General features: G+C 44.4%; 1 protein-coding gene across 1 annotated transcript in view; it reads right to left on the bottom strand.

Annotated features, from left to right (window-relative positions):
• Plppr1 (phospholipid phosphatase related 1) overlaps positions 1-15,225 on the bottom strand; it is a 287,822-nt gene extending 272,597 nt beyond the window's left edge. Inside the window, exon 1 of the mRNA NM_201271.3 lies at positions 14,851-15,225. The gene's annotated coding sequence lies outside the window, so the exon portion shown is untranslated. The remainder of the gene's footprint in view (positions 1-14,850) is intronic.
• Positions 15,226-17,003: the final 1,778 nt, after the last annotated feature.

The raw sequence follows: 17,003 nt of genomic DNA, 5'->3' as shown, positions 1-17,003 counted from the left end.
TTCTGTGGATTGCATCCTGATTTTGGCTGATATCCACTTATTAGTGAGTACATACCATGCATGTCATTTTGGACCTAAGTTACCTTACCTTGGATGATATTTTCTAGTTCCATCCATTTGCCTGCAAAATTCATGATGTCCTCATTTGTAATAACTGAGTAGTATTCCATTGTGTAAATGAACCACATTTTCTGTATCCATTCTTCCACTGTGGGGCATCTGGGCTGTTTCCAGCTTCTGGCTAACGCAAATAAGATGAACATAATGGAACTATGACCATAGTGGAGCACGTGCCCCTGTGGCATGGTGGGCATCTTCTGGGTGTATGCCCAAGAGTGGTATAGCTGGGTCTTCAGGTAGATCTATTTCCAATTTTCTGAGGAACCTCCAGATTGATTTCCAGAGTAGCTGTACCAGTGTGCAATCCCACCAGCAATGGAGGAGTGTTCCTCTTTCTCCACATCCTCACCAACATGTACTGTAACCTGAGGTTTCGATCTTAGCCATTCTGACAGGTATAAAGTGAAATCTCAGGGTCATTTTAATTTGCATTTCCCTGATCACAAATGACTTTGAATATTTCTTTAAGTGCTTCTTGGCCATTCGAGATTCTTCAGTTGCGAATTCTCTGTTTAGTTCTATAGCCCATTTTTTGATTGGGCTGTTTGTTTTTCTGGTGTTTAGCTTATTGAATTCTTTATATATTTTGGATGTTAGCCCTCTATTGGATGTGGAGTTAGTGAAGATTTTTTTCCCAAACTGTAGTTTGTCGGTTTGTCTTATTGATTATGTCCTTTGCCTTACAGAAGCTTTTCAGTTTAGTTATGTATTGTTCCAATTTAATACCCTGAAATTTCCTAATCATAGTATTGTTAAGAATTAGGATTTCCCCCCATATTTTGTCTGCTGAATTCCATCCAATTGGGCACACAATCCCCACCTAACAAACCCACTAAGTGTTGAAAATATGAGGGGCAACATAAAATCAGACAATTGCAAGTTGAAGCATAGTAAAATCGATATACTCCCATACTCATGCTATTTTTTCTTTCTCCAGTCAGACTATTGAATGAAAGAGTATATGCACTTCCAATTCTGAGACTCTTTGCCAGTTAGAGACCAAAACTCATAAGTCTACCTGGTCAGCGTGTTTTTTTCATAAGTGCTCAGGCACGTGCTTGCATCCGTAGTCAATGACGTCTTTTTTTTTTAACATTGTACTAATTGGACAGCTGCAAAGTGAGAACTTGAGTTTTCATTCATCTATTCATGGCAAAATTAAACCAAATCCCAAGTCATTGGCCATCTACACTGTCTAGTTTATGTATTTTCATACTTTACTCTCACTGGTGTGCATTTCTTTCTGTTAACGCTCTCTAGTAGTGTGGCTATATTAAGTCCTTTTCAGTTATGCACAGCTATACTATTCCTATCTTTTAAGACATCACTTTCGAGCAGTCATTTCCTGGAGAGTAGCTCTGAATGAAGCTTTCTCCTGGCCCCTGAGGATTAGCGGCAGTTGAAGCCTGAGCATCACTACCAATGCATTAGGAGATGTGCATGTTTCCTATTATAAAACCAATGCTACTGTGACTCTCTCTGTGATGTTACAACACCATATTCATCTTTGTATTTTGCCTAAAACAAAAAGAAACCTTTCCTTTAACAGGAATCTCTGATTCCTGTGGTTTCCCATCTCACTGTGGGCCCAGATGCTATAATGATGGAATCTTGATTGCCTCAAAGCAAAATAGAAGACATTCAGCAGGAAGTTTATAGAGTTTCTGAGAATGCCAAGAGCTCTAGGATCTTGAAAGCTTTGAATTAGCTCAGGCTAACCCTGACACATCTTCTCGCAAATGTTCCTGGCATCAAATATCTTATTGTCTTATGTCCATGCCTTTTGTTTTCCCAGTGAAGTGATAAGTTCACTTGTCATTTTTCATTTTGCTTTTCAGGAGTCCCAGTGTTTTCTTGGACTCAGAACAAGGCCATTTGGCATCTTTCCCAGTGAGTAATGATCTATTTATGGACCTGTTTCTCTGGCACATTTCTGCTGACATAGTTCTCTAGACACAGGAAAAAAAATAACCAAAGTTAGGCTACATGCCATCTGACATTGCAATTGGGCTTGAAGGAGGAGTTGGGGCCCTCAGTCAACAAAATGTCTTGTTTATTTTTATTGACAATAATTGTATAGATGCATAGAATACAACATGAGATTTCAGGACATATATACAGTGTGTTATATTCTTCGAGCCTCTTAGGTGTGTTAAATTAGTTCCACCTACCATTATGGTGAAATATGAGGATAATTACCAAGACTCTCTTATGCTAAAGCTCTCCTCTCCATAACAAATGTTCAATTCCTGAAGATCTTAATAATATCCATGATTGGGAGACTTGGAAAACAATCATGATAGTCATCAAAGGAGGCAAGAAGAAAGAGGAATTGTTTTATCTGGGATAAGGAGAGACATTCAAGACAAGCTGAAGTCACAGACGTATCTAAGAACAAAATTTATCTATAGCATGAACATTCTCACAAGTGCTTTAAAACCTTCTGAAAATATAGTTTATTTTTATTTATATATATGCATAGAGACACATATGCATGAGTAGATGTCAGCCTAGTCTAGAGAGGGTGTCACCTGGAACTGTAGATTACAGAGTGTTGTGAGACACCTGACATGCTGGGAGTGAGACACAAGTCCTCAGAAAGAGCAAGAGTGACCTTAACCACTGATCCATCACTACAACTCCAAACAGCATGTGCTATTTACGAGCACAATACTGAGGACTCACATGACTCTAACCTGAAGGTAGAGCCCTGAGAACTACAATGGGTGCAAGAAAAACTGAAATGACATCATTATGGGAAGACGATGAAGACTATTTGACCTGATGAAGGAATGATGTATTCCCGATACTATGAATAGATGGGCCATCACAGAGAGGCAAGATACGGATTGAGGACAGCTATTCACAAACTGGTGACAAGACAAGATACTTGACATGATGCTTATAGACCCCCTTGACATCCTTTAGGCAATACCATGTCTCAGTGGGGAAATGATGCCTCAGGTGGACTTTTCACTTGCAACTAATTCTGAACCAAAGTGATGTGGATGTTCAGGGGATAATTTCATGATAGGAGTATGAGAGCCAGGGAGGAATTCTTCAGGGACTTCACGGGCAAAAGGCAACCAAATTCCCTTCATCTAAAAGTGCTGAACTAATTTTGAGAACTAAGTTTATGTGTTGGGGAGGAGGGTTGTCTCAAAGAAAAGTTCTGACAAGAAGACTATAAATGATTCTGTGAGGTAGGGACCTTATCTAGAGATCACAATGTGACTAGAGACGATTTTCAATAAGTCCCACTTTTTAAAGATAAAACTCTAAAAGATCCACATAATTAAGGTATCGAAATAAGTACTATAACTCATTAGATTGCTAACAACAAGAATAATCTAAGGGTCACAAATATGTTAGGAGAGGAGGAGGTTTTAATGGGTTTTGTAAGAATAAGAGAGATAAAAGAGACCTGAGGCTGGTAATGGGCAAAGCAAGACAATCTGGAAGATTCAGATACCTTGGAGGTGTGAGGATCTGAGCTTCACCACCGCCTGTCTGTGTGGGATCTGACATGCATTGGGGGTCAGCAGGAAAAGGATCCTAAAATGGCATGAGAGTAGGCAAAGAAAAGCAAAGCCCAGTAGCCCCATTCAGATTAGCCCTCTGGAACCAATACCCTTCATTGAGTTCCATTTCTCACTGTGCTTTCTTGAGCTTCTGCACATTTTGAGATGTTCATGCTTTCTCTTGGGTGTGGCCATTGCTTTTGGCATCTTAAACTCATGTTCAAAATCCTGATACTTCTCTTCTAATATATTTATCCAGTAAGTTTCAGGCAGTCAGGTTTGGGGGTACGTGACATTGAACAGGATATACAGAATCCCTCTTAATGTTAATACTGTAGGAGGAGCCGGGTCACAGAGGCGGACGAGCAACTTCATGAATAGAAAGAGCTAAAGGATTTCTCAGTGCTGCTAAGGAAACATAAATCAAGGCCAATGAAGGAGTAGTGAGCTGAATGTTTCAACATTATCAGGGAAGGGCTACCTGATAGCCCATGAGTAGGCAATCACGTGACTTCAGAATTGGAGATGTGCAGATTTTTTTCAAAGCAGGCATTGCAGGTGGACCTAGCCATGAGTGCAAAGGCCCTGCTTCACATGCAACCTTCTCTGCTTTAACTGTCAGGATCCTAGGCCACCACAGTCCAGACTCGGTTGGCTGCCATCTGAGATACATACACATGGCCACCTACCTGGGGAGCAATAGAGGCTTGGTGAAGGAAAGGAGAGGCTAACCGACTTATGAGCTATGAAAGGAGAGGTCTAAGCTCTGCATAGGTTTCTGCTTCTCATCACCCACCCTTCAAATTCTATGAGTTTCTGCAAGCATATGTATATGTGTACGTCTAGGTAATCTACCAATACAACTAGAAAAATTGAGAATGCATGTGTTTATCTAGCATAGATCAACAGTGTCCACCTTATGTATAAATTAGCCATATATTTAAATCAGTTCCCAAGGATTTCCATGAAAGTAGAATAATACCGAGACAGAGGATTAGACTTTAATTTTTAAAGTACAGCCTTCATGTATTAGTCATTCTCTCCATCTTCCCACCCCTTGCAAGGCTTCTGAATTCACATGTGAGAATTCCGAGAAAGGCAGGGGGATTGGCCCAGCATCACAAAGCTAATGAATGACACAGCTGAGGCTTAACTTAACAGAGCAGGGAAACAGAATTAGCATGTTTAGAAGTCATAGTTTTATTTATGCCATATCTTGAGCAAAACTATCCAGATCAGCATAAGGAGGGGCAAATTGTTTGATTAAAGATGACATGTCAAATGCATTCATTTTGGGATTCATTTCTTAAGGTTCAAATTGGCAAGATGCCAATTTAAAACTAAATCCTAGTAATACGTTTCACAGATGAATACCTTCCCTAGGAAACTTGGGTAACATCTCATTTCACATCAAGAATGTTGCCTGGCTTCAAAGTATTATGCAAATGTGAGACCCTCGGGCCTTTGAGGAAAATGGGGAGCAGGGGGAAGATGGGCAGGTCAAGACAGGAAAACAAGAAGGGCATCCTTGCTGCGGCTCCTGAGTGACATTTACATGGAGCGTGAGTCGTTTCAATTTGGTAGCAATTCATTGCACAAACTAGGTTTTGTGATTCGAGTTCCCGAGCTCCCCCTTCCTGATTCAGGGAATGGTTTTGCAGTCAGATGTAGTGGAATCAGCGCTGAGTTAACAGAGTAGAAAATAGTCTGTCTTCTCTGCCTTCCCAAATCACCAGTTGTGGGACCCTAGACAAGCAACTCAACCTCAGCGAACCTCAGCTTTCTTATCTGGAAGAAAACCAACAATTGAAATGGACCATCCCTTCCAGCAATTCTGTGAAGCAAGAAGAACTGACGGCTGTTGCCATGGATTAAGTTCGAATTTAGTGCCCTCATTATTGTAGCTGTTGTTAGGATGTAAGCTCTTGAGAAGCACACAGTTTAATAGGTGGCTTCTGTGAGATGGTCAGAAGACATGCATTAGCCAGTCTTCATCTGCCTGCAAGGGAGAGCAGCCAATTATCATACAACTAGTAGCATTCAGTGAATGTTTACAAGGCAGAAAAATCAGCTAAATCCAAAAGGCGAGACAATGCATAGAGTCCTACCATTTAGGAAAAAAGATAAAAATATATAAATGAAAATGGACGCAGACTGTTGGTAGGGTGTGCAGCATACGGTTTACGTAGATTCTCCAAGAGGTTGGTACTGGGAATTTGTAAAAAAGGATCTTCATTTATTATACAGGCACTTTGTACAGCAGCATAATACACACAAGACTGACTTAATTCAGTTTTTAATTGATGAGGAGGGGTATTATTATTGGTTCAAACTAGCCTGGCAAGAAATTGGGCCACGTGTCCTATGTCATATGTCACACTAAAACCAAACAAACGAACAAACTAAATTAAACCTAAAAGATTTTTTTCTCAAGCTTTTGAGATGCTGCCTGGCTTTTAAAGTTCAGGGGAAGTAAATGCAGACATACTATTTCCAGAGATGATGGCTTCCCTCTTAATACAAGTAAAAATAAAACTTTTTTTTGTCTTTGTGTCTGTTTGGTTTCAGGGACCCCCGAGGAGAGCAGGCTGTGAGCTGCTGATCAGATCAAGGGCATGGACGAGCTTGACTGGACGTGATGACCAGGAAGACTAGGGCATAGAAATGATAGAGTGAGCTTGGCTTGAAGAGATGCTGACCTGAACATCAGCTCTCTCAACCACGATATTCCTGTTAATTGCATCTTATTCCACTTGATTATATATGGCATTGAATTCATATGTTGATGAGGGGCCATTGCTCCGGGCTTCTTATCAGAAATCTCAATAAAACGGTGCCCAGAAACCCTCACCCATAAGCTATGCAAAGACTGCTCATCTCCTTACGGCTTAGTGGCTCCCATCACCACAGTCACCTTTTCAGCACACTCTCTGTGAGCATTTTTGGAACACTTGATGCCACAATGCTGAAAGACATGGCCATTTCTTTTGTAACTGATGTGATCTGTGCTTCCAAGGCATGTCAAGATTTAGGATAATCACTCGAAAAGGGTGTTTATTTCCTACGTGCAGGTGACTTTGCTCCAGGTTGCTACTGATGGATGAAAAGGATAAATTCGCCATAGATGAAGGGTGACCTGCTAGAATGCCAAGCTGACTCCCAGCCAGTTAACACTAGACTAGCCGCGGAAGCTTGTCCCCTAAGGTTTTCCAGAGATCGAAAGGTTATGGATGATATGAAATGCCCAGTCTTAAGTCACTACCCAAAGACTATACATGGACTGACCCGGGGCTCCAACTGCATATGTAGCAATGAATAGCCTAGTAAGGGCACCAGTGGAAGGGGAAGCCCTTGGTCCTGCCAAAGCTGGACCCCCAGTGAATGGGATTCTTGTGGGGAGGGCTGTAATGGGGGGAGGATGGGGAGGGGAACACCCATAGAGAACGGGAGGGGGGATTAGGGGGATGTTGGCCTGGAAATCAGGAAAGGGAATAACATTTGAAATGTAAATAAGAAATACTCAAGTTAATAAAGATAGGGGAAAAAAAGAAAAAAACAGAAGAAATGCCCCGTCTTCAGAATCAGAACTGGACTGTGCACTGACTATGGCTGCATTCTTGACTGTGAATCTAACTCTGTGTCCATCAGCTGAACAAGCCAGCTCAACTTCCTGCAGTTTGATTTGCTCAGCTGTTAAGAGAAGATGCTGGTAACTACTCACCAGTGTGCTGTAACTATGATGATAAACATAGGATGTCCTCCAGATAGTCAGCTGGGGCTTCTGTATGGTATTTAGGAGACCCACTCCACCTTCCCACTGATGCTCTCCCTCCCCTTTCTAACTTCAGAAACGGTCAGTCTCTGTCACTATGCTCGCTGCCCTCATTTCACAGACAGGTCACAGTGCTGTAGTCCAACTCAGGCCAAGTTGACAGGTGTGCTCATTTTCACCCATTTCCTAGCTCGACTGCTCAAAAACCTCAGAACTATAAAAGCAGACAAAAGTCTGCTTGAAAAAAAAATTGTAAACAAAAGGATGTGTCCAGACAATCCTTGCAACTCCTTCTAGCTCTGAGACAGAGGTAAGCAAATGACAGGTAGGTAGCCCTTTTCCTCAGCTCTCAGGTTAGCTCTCTGGTTTGACTTTGACCACTGAATGCACTGCTGACTTGTTATCAGGCCAGCCAGGTCATGAAAGTTAGCAGCACCTGCCTGCATGTTGGGCGAAGGTTCCATCAGTACTTTAAACGGTGTCATTGTATTCTGATGGCAGAGTGGAAAAGCTAGGGACAAATCCTCACTACACTTTGAGGAGATGAGACAATGGTACCAGGGAAAAATGTTCAAACAATTACCCCCAAAACTCAACAATCAGAATAGAGTGTCTGGGTAAAATATTCTTAAATTCATACTTAATCGAAGAACCCCGTAATGATCAAAATATTTAAAACTTAAATAAAGACAGGACCAATAGCATGCTTGCACAAGCATGCTTCACTGACATCATCTAATTTCCATGCTATAGAGGGGCTTCTCACCTACAAACACTAGTGACCTCAGGAAAATTGTCCTTATTTGATTTCTCATTCCTAATCACATTTCAAGTGCAAGCCTGATAAGATAGCTCAGTATGTGACCCATTACACTTTTTATTCTTAAAAAAAGGAACGATAAACAAACAAACCAAAAAAAAAAAAACCATTAACAACAACAAAAAGTTGAAAGCTGTGTTATTTAGGATGGCATCAATGACTCAAAGAATAAGATTTGTTCATTTATGTCTGCAATGTAAAGTGTTTATTGAGCAGTAACTATGAACCAAGCACTAAGCTAGGCACTGAAATGTCACAGAATTGAAAGAGGTCAGGAGGTCGGGAGGTGGAGGTCAGGAGGTCAGGACAACCTAAGAATAGAATTCCAGAAAGAAGGAACATCATAGCTAGAAACTTCTCCCTGGGAGGACTGTGAGGAATTTAGTGTGTGGACATAAATACGGTGGGTGTATACATAGGCATATATGTATGCATATGCATATAAGTATATATTATATGGAAGGGCATTATCCATCAAACCTGAGTTCCACTTACTGACCTGCTGCTAACTGGCTAGACCATGGGGCCACCTTATCCTCTGGGATTCTGTTTTAGGGCACTACACAAACTTTCCCCTAAAGAAAGTAGACAATTTGCTAGAGAATGTTGTCAGTCTCACATGGGAGGTGTCCAGAGTCCATATTTGTCCATTACAGCCAGGTAGGGCTGTAATTACAGCATGTAACCACGTCCCTGAGAGCATTTCGCTAAACAGCCAAGTTCCCATTGTGAAATGTCTGAAAGGCTGAAGCATGTGAGGACCACAGTAGAGAAGCAAACGTCCATCTTCTCCCTCAGGTGTGAGAAAAGACACCTAGCAAAAGTTCCTGGCAACCACCCAGCAGGCAGCCTAGCTGGTTTGTGTCTATTGATTTAATTCCTGCACCCAGAAACTTGGGATTACAGTCAGCTAACAAAAGGTTTTGTTTGTTTGTTTGTTTGTTTGTTTGTTTGTTTTTAATGAACAGCAAAGCACACATGGGCTGTATATTTTTAACTTCACTATTTTTTACATAGAAGATCTTCCTTCCCCTTGCACCAGGATGAACAAATAACTCATCCTTAAAATCTTTCATGATGGGATCTGCTGTGATTCTTGAGGACAATAGGAATTGAGAGCACAGAGACATTTATGATGTGCCCAAACTCACAGTTGATAAGTGGCAGAGCCAGCTTTAACTGAGGGCTGGTAAGATGACCCAGCAGGTAAAAATGCTGGCTACCTAGCCTGACAAGGTGACTTTGATTCTTAGAGCCCATATGGTAGAAAAGAACCCACTCCTGAAAGGTGTCCTCTAATCCCTTCAAGTGAACATTGGCATGTGTGCTCTCTCCCCTCTTACTTGCCCCCCTTCTCTCTATAACACATCATCATCATCATCATCATCATCATCATCATCATCATCATAAATGTTTATTTAAAAGGCAGAAACTGGCCCCTGGCATCTACTCTTTAATAACAAAGAATTCAATTAATTCAAATTTTTGAGTGAATTCAGAATGAGTACTGGCAGCAGCCACATTGCCCCTTAAACAAGGTTCATCAACCTGCAGGTCCAGCGACACCAGTCAGGTTGGACACTCAAGAATATAATTCTGCAGGCTTCAGGAAACACCTATGATTTAGTAGCCGGGGGAGGAGGGATCCTGTGTCTGTCCCCCAGTCCTTCCCACATCCTTAGGACCAGACATCCTTTCTCTCTGCTCTGCTCTTCTGTTCTCGTCCTGGCACCTTTTGTTCCTAAGCACTACCTCTTTCCAGCTGCTCCTCCTTGATAAGAACTTGCTGCAAGCTCACTATCCCTTCTCCCGATGGCCCCATAACTCTTTCCCCTGCCAGACTTCATAAATGATGGATAGACGCACAAGCCCGGATGCTCTTCCCTCCACTCCCCTCTGGACTCTGAAATACGGCTTCTGCGCACACGGTTGTACCAGGCTGCTTTTCTTACTGTCACCGGGGAGGTCTGCTCATTGTCTATCTTCAGTTCTCCACTTTCGATCCTTCCTCACTTAAAGCCATCCTTCTCACTGATACAGTCGATGAAGGGACACAGACTATAGAATGACCGCAGTAGCTTTGAGAGCTGGTCCTGATGACAGCTTGATACCCCACAAGAAAGCTGTTAAGAACTGTCTTAGCACCGAGGCAAAAGGAGGTATGCTGTAAATCAGATTTCATGACTGTCCTGATGCAAGGCCTGATCCAGGGTACATCTCTGGAGCCCGAATATCGCTTTCACAGTTCTCTTGGGCTTTTTGCTTTCATGTTAACTCTCTCCCACCTTGTCTGAGAAGCCCATTCTTACATCCTTTATTTGCTTCTCTCTTTTACCCCTACCTGTGGCTACGTGCTGAGATTTCATTTCTGGATTTATGGTCTTCTTCCCACCCTCTCTCTCAATGCAAACAAGAATTGATATTTATTGTGATGTCAAGGTACACTGAGATTTGTCCCAGTACTTTAGGAGATGTTCCAGAGATATCCCAAATCCACTTCTGTAAAACACAACCCTACTCACCTTTCTTGGCTAACCTCTTTCTCCCTTGCCATCATCCAGCTACAATATCAAGTACACTGTGCTATCTGGAACGCTACTTTTCCTTCACCACTGTGCTCAGTCTGAGAACAAGTTCTGCTTTGCTCTATTCGGACGTCTCATACTGAGACTTCCATATTGTAACTCAAGATGTGTGGACTCGGCTCAGTAAGATGCCAGGACCCTCAAGTTGTATTGTGAGTTTCTAGGTCATGGGACTCTGGCCAAGATCCAAGATGCCAAGATGCCAAGGTCTCTTTAAATGAGACAAAGAGCTTAGGAGCTTTGAGTTCCAACTTAAAATGTTTTCACTAAGTTCAGTAAATAAGGGTATTTTGATGAGCAAGGGGAATAGGGAAAGATTCATTAGAACCTACTACATATCAGAAATGAATTGTATGATTCTGCCACTGTGTCCAAGATTTGCTGGTAACCCAATTTCTTCAGGAGGGGGCCCTAAAATGACGGCTCAAGGCTGTTCACAGTGACTCTGTGGAAGGGTGGCATTTCTTCATAGACTAAGCTGAGGAAATCTGTTCTTTTTAAAATCTGCAGTCTCTCTAGAACAATTTTTTTGTCACTGGTTCCCAAAAGTGGGCACCTCAGAGACCATGACTTAGCATCTATTATCCTAGAGCAAAGTCATTACTTTGTGATTGAACTTCTCATTCAAGTGATGTGGTCATCCATCCAGTGAATGTGTGTTGACTCCATATCGGGCCCCGTAGTAAATGTTGAAGAAGCAGCAGTGACTGCCCTGCACTCACAAAGCAGAAAACAAAACCCAGGAATGGATGCTGTTCCTACAGCAGGTTTTACCACTATCTCTTGTTTCCCAGGTGTATTTCCTTCTGCTCCCCATCGCCGTCATCTCCATCATCCCCGTCATTTCACACTTATATCCCTACAGTCAGCTCCAGGACTGCAGCCTCACCATCCCCAATTCATCCTCCACGCTGCCGTCATGGCCATCATTCTCTAATGCACATCTGATCGAGTCTCAGACTCTCCCAACCTTCAAAGGCTCCTACACTTTCACATAAAATTGAAGCTCTTTTGATGGGACGGCGGCGAGGTGGGGGTTGGGGATGAGGCGGAGGGAATTCCAGTCACACATGTGATTCCTGCTCACTTCTCTGACATGTTGTTATTCCCCTCGAAGGAGATAAGACCCTGCATTGCTGTAGCCACCTAAAACTCCTTTCATGCCTCACATTTGCTTACTGCCTGGGAAGTCTCTCTTCTTGTCCTTGTTCAAGACTCACTTTCCATCAAACTCCCTAAGAAACCTTTTGATCTCCCCACCTTTCCCTCCCTGGAAACTCTCCCTTTGTGCTTTCATAGTATCCTGGCCATATCCCTGTATAAATACTCCATAGCATTAGCTGTTGATTAGTGTCACCCAGGTGCCATTCTTTCCTCTATGGCTCTAGTCACATGGGATGACTTACAGTTACCCAATTTGTATCAAGCGGTTACACATTTCCTCTGCCTGGAATGACCCTTCAATCCTTCCCTCCTTGCCAAGACTATTCATTTCTTTCCCATGGATCCCGGGGATCACTTAAGTTCTCCAAGGGAAGAAAAGCAAATCATTGTCTTACATGTACTGTTGGCGCTTCATTTGCGCCACGATCATAAGTGAGTTAGTTATACGCCAGAAGTTGTTTCCTCTTTCCTGAAGGTTTGAACCGGCTTTTACTCTCTTGTGTTTTGGTTTGGTTTTATTTGTTCCTTCAGCAAAAAGTCCTGGCGCATGTTTCTCTAAATGTTGAGAAAACCTGGAGGGAGGGAGTGGGGTGGACAGGTTACATATCAGGAGCTCAGTACAGGGCAGAGACAGTGCAAGCTGACTGTTCCATATGTGCTAACTCCAGGTTTATCACAACACTGCAAGCACTCTGAGGGGCAGAGCTATGTTATTTATTTTAAGTGGCTTCTGGTACTAAGCACAGGACACATGGTCAATAGGCATCTGTCAATGGAGTCTGAATGCTATCAGAGTAACCAGATCTTGCAAATGAGGAAAAAGAAAATGCACTGTAGCAGATAAAGAACCCTAGTAAAGGAGAGTAAAAAAGTCTCCATCTTTTCCTCGCAAGAGCTGTAAAAATAATGATGAGACTGTCACCCTGAAGCAAAAAGCACTGGCTTCTGGGAAGGACTTTTCTTCCCTAGCTATTTGAAAAAGAACAAGACAAAAACACTTTTGGATTTCTTTCTCACTGTACACATCAATGGAGTCATAAAGCTAGGCTTTTCCAATCCTCTGTTTCCCTTGACTAACCCCTGCCTCGCTCCCTCGTATTTTTCCTTTATTCTTCCAAACCTCACCTCTTCCCTATGCAAGGTCTCATGTGTGAACTTTGTCAGTGAAGCTCATCTATGTCACAGTCTCTCACATTTCAGTCCTAAAGTTATCAAAGCAAAACCTTTTCCTGTTTGCAGAAGCAGGGAAAGAGAGAGAGAGAGAGAGAGAGAGAGAGAGAGAGAGAGAGAGAGCACTATTTGCCACCTGAAGGTGAGGAAACCCCGTGACTATATCATCCCGTCATTGATAAACTGATCTCAGCCTCCAGCACCTCCTCTGCCAGCACCTGCTTAGCTTCACTGAAACCCCAGACCCTAGTTTCTAGAAGAGACAAAACTGTACCCACGTGCGTCCACCCCACCTTCCAGTCCCAAACTCGGCAGGAGGGAGAAACGTGAACACATCTACTTTCTATATCTAAAAAAAAAAAAAGCCAAACTTGTTTGTATAGTAAGGCAAGTTTAAGAACGACCAAGTCTTTTGTGGTCCAGATGTGACATCCTGGGCGCCACCAAACTAGATCTATTCCATGAACAGGGACTGCCCGCAACAGCTCCAGAGAGGAGAATAGATTCAGTGAACGCTTTACAGAGCCTGGCACTGGCCCTTATCCTACCTTAATTGGCTGTCTGTTCACACCTCTTTAAATGTCTCTGGTTTGCCCCTCTTCTATCCCTCTTTGTCTGGCCTCACCTGCTGACCCAGGTTGGCTACCTCAAAGGGCCCTTAGATTCCAGGCTTTCCCAGAGTGCTGGCAGGCTAAGAGTTCACCTCAGCGGGGACTGGCCTTTCAAATGGAAATTCTGTTCTCAGGATCTTTTCCCTGGTGCAGAAGAGCAAATACGTCGGGAAATAACTAGATAACTAGGTGGCAGGTACCAAAGCAGTGCCACAGAAAAGGTTGAAAGCAAAACACCATATCCCCACAAAGACAAATAACAGCCCAGAATCCTACACAGAGGCTACACGTGTGTGCCACAAAATCCAAGGCAAAAATAAATTCCCAGATTCGCTTGACACCGCTGCCACCACAGCTGTCTCAGTCCAGCTCCCAGAGCTGCTGCAGTGGTGTTTGTGAAGACAGCGCCTTCCCCTGGGAGCAGAGACCCTGGGGCCCCAGCGTTTCTAGGAGGTGATTATGCCAAACCTTTCAATAACTCATCATTCATCCTGCCCTGACCCGAACCTCACCCTAGAAACTCGGTCACTGTCGAAATCGATGAGAAAGCCGTTGGCTATCCCAATTCTCCAGGTGACACCATTACTATGTATGTGCCTGGAGCTCAGGAAAGAGAATCTCTGGCAGGTGCCCACGCCTGAGGCAGAAATCAATGGCAACGCTTACAGCTAGGAGCTAAGAAATCTCAAGCCCTGCTGGGGCGGTGGGTTTGGCATCAGCTACTGGAAGGTCTCCGGACCCCCACACCCACCCCTGCAAACCTGCTGGGCATCTCAGCCCGGAATGCAATCTGAAGGGCGGAACCGGACAGAGAGAGCGCCTCCACGCCCCCTTTGTCTCCACGTTTGCCAAATGACAGGAGAGGAAAGTTTACGAGCCTGGATGGGGTAGCTTTCTTCTGGGTCCATCTGGCACCTCGCAGGAGCAGAGATCCTCGCTGGGATAGGATCGCGCTCTCCTCCTCAGAACGACCAAGCCACTACCTTCACCTGCACCTTGCAACCCGCAAGCCAGGCGTGGGCCACCTGAGTCGATTCCGTCACCCAAGTCTGTACAGGCTCATCTGTGTCCTAGGCGCCACACTCACCTTTGGCGGCCAAGCTTCCTCCCTTGCGCCCTATTGGGCGGACCGGTAGCCGGCGGCGAGGTGCATTCAGGCAGCGGCTGCAGACAAGCTCCTCAGGCGCTGCTGCATTCCGCTTGCGTGGGAGAGCGAGCGGGCGAGTGCGCGGCACGGGCGTATGCGAGCGTGTGTGTTTGTGCGGTGTGTGTGTGTGTGTGTGTGTGTGTGTGTGTGTGTGTGTGTGTGTGCTCACACGCGGGGTGGGGGCAGGAGTGCGCGGGATCACAGATTCCCTTCGGCGACCATCCCTTTGCTAAGCCTCCTCTGCTGCCTCCTCTCGCCGTTGGGTCCAGGTTTTGGGACCTCCCGTTTGTTTAATGAAAGGGAAGGAGCAAAAGGCCGGCGGGGAGGGGGCGTGGGGGGGCGTAGAGGCGGGGAGAGGGCTGCGCATGCTCAGAGAGGGGCACTGAGCTCGCGCTCTCTCTCAGGAGCTGAAGCATGAAGCTTGCCGGGTTGTGCCCCCAGGGAGTACTGGAGACTCTGTGGGGTTCCTGGAAGGCAGCCGGGGAATCCCGCTACCTAGGTGCTCTCGGAGCGGAGACGCCGGAGCTCCCGCGCGCTGGAAGCCAGAAGCAGAATCCCCACCCACCTAGGAGCTTCTGCTGCCAGTCCTGCCGCGTTCTTCTTGCCTTGGGTATTTTTAGTGCTTGCTCAAGCAATCCCAGAGGCCAGCGCATGACACGTGCAGAGAAGTCCGCAAGGAAACCCAGGTTGCAGGTGGCACCTTGACTAAAACGAGCGCTCTGACTTGGGTTTCCTTCTCCCCCTAACTTCCACTGTCTCAAGCAATGGGTAGGGCAAACAGTCCAGAGTCGTCCAAACAGCTTTGATGGTTTCAGGTCAGAAAGCCACATAAAGGGAAGAAGAAAGAAGGTGAATCCCCAAGGACCCTGGATTCAGCTTCCTCCCATGCCAAGATCCAATGAAGACACTACTTGCCCTTCTCAAAAGGGCAAAAAGAACAATGCAGCTATTGTCCCGCTTGTCTCCAGTGCCAAAGCAACTGTGGGTTCTCATCGGTTGGGGCTTCTGGCCCCCTGCTAAGTGGAAGAACAACTGTCAGCTTAAGAGAATTTGAGCCTGCGAAGGTGAAGTAACCTGAGGCCACTGGACACTGGCTCGTGAGAGGCTCTGCAAGAGGAGTGGAAACTTTCTCAACGATGTTCTGTGCACCAAATAGGCAAATGGCTACTATCTATTCAAAAGCTTCCATTTTCTTCTCACGGTTTAATCACACAGCGTCAGTACGCACACACCCATTTTCTCCCTTACTAGAAAAAGACACCCCAAACAGGGGACGTTCATGAACTCCCTTGCGCTCACGCTCACTTGTTTTCTATCTCTCCAAGGAAGAGGCACAGAGAACGGCCCCCTCTGGCAAATGTTTTCCAAGCTTTCATTAAAGATCACTTCGGAGAGCTTCCACTATGCACTGCTAGCAAGCAGATGCCTTCTTGCTGAACTCTGACCCGTGTCTCATTCGTCTTCTCAATAATAATGCCGAGTGGCACTTTGAACAGCAGACAATTAGATCAAATCCTAGGACACACACGGAGGAGAGAAAAACAGCATGTCTAAATACCACAAACAAAAGCAAAGTTCAGGAGAAAAGAAAAAAAAAAAGAAAAAAGAAAACTGAGAGGAAGAACACCAAGATAGAAGGTTCTTATAAAGAGGAAAGTGCCCAGGAAGTGTGGCAGGTGGCAAGTACCTTCCCCCTGAGGGTCATTGAGAATAGAGCTAAATTCTTCACTTAAAGGACAATAACACTAAGTTTCCATCCACCCAAGGGGGTCAGGGTCTCCAATAAAACCTCTGTGATATATTTGGGGCTCCTTCTCATGCCTGCTTTTATATTTTTAATGTTTTGTTATTGCAGTATTTAGAAACGTCTAAGAGAAATCTGCTCCCCACTCCCCCAACACATTGCCTTTAGAACAGTGAACAACGTTTACAGGAATTTCAAGGTGCTCATATTATGGGGTCAGCCGCTGTGCTTCCTTGGAGAAGATCACCCCAGATACCACACGTGCAATATGTAGGAGGTAATACTCACTGGAGGAAATACAGGGACATAGAGTGGAACAGGGATTGAAGGAAAGACTATCCAGAGACTG

The sequence above is a fragment of the Rattus norvegicus genome, chromosome 5, assembly GCF_036323735.1.
Source record: "Rattus norvegicus strain BN/NHsdMcwi chromosome 5, GRCr8, whole genome shotgun sequence".
In the NCBI taxonomy this organism is placed as follows: Eukaryota; Metazoa; Chordata; class Mammalia; order Rodentia; family Muridae; genus Rattus; species Rattus norvegicus.
Note: the sequence above shows the minus strand (reverse complement) of the source record. Positions and strands in the feature narration are given on the sequence as shown.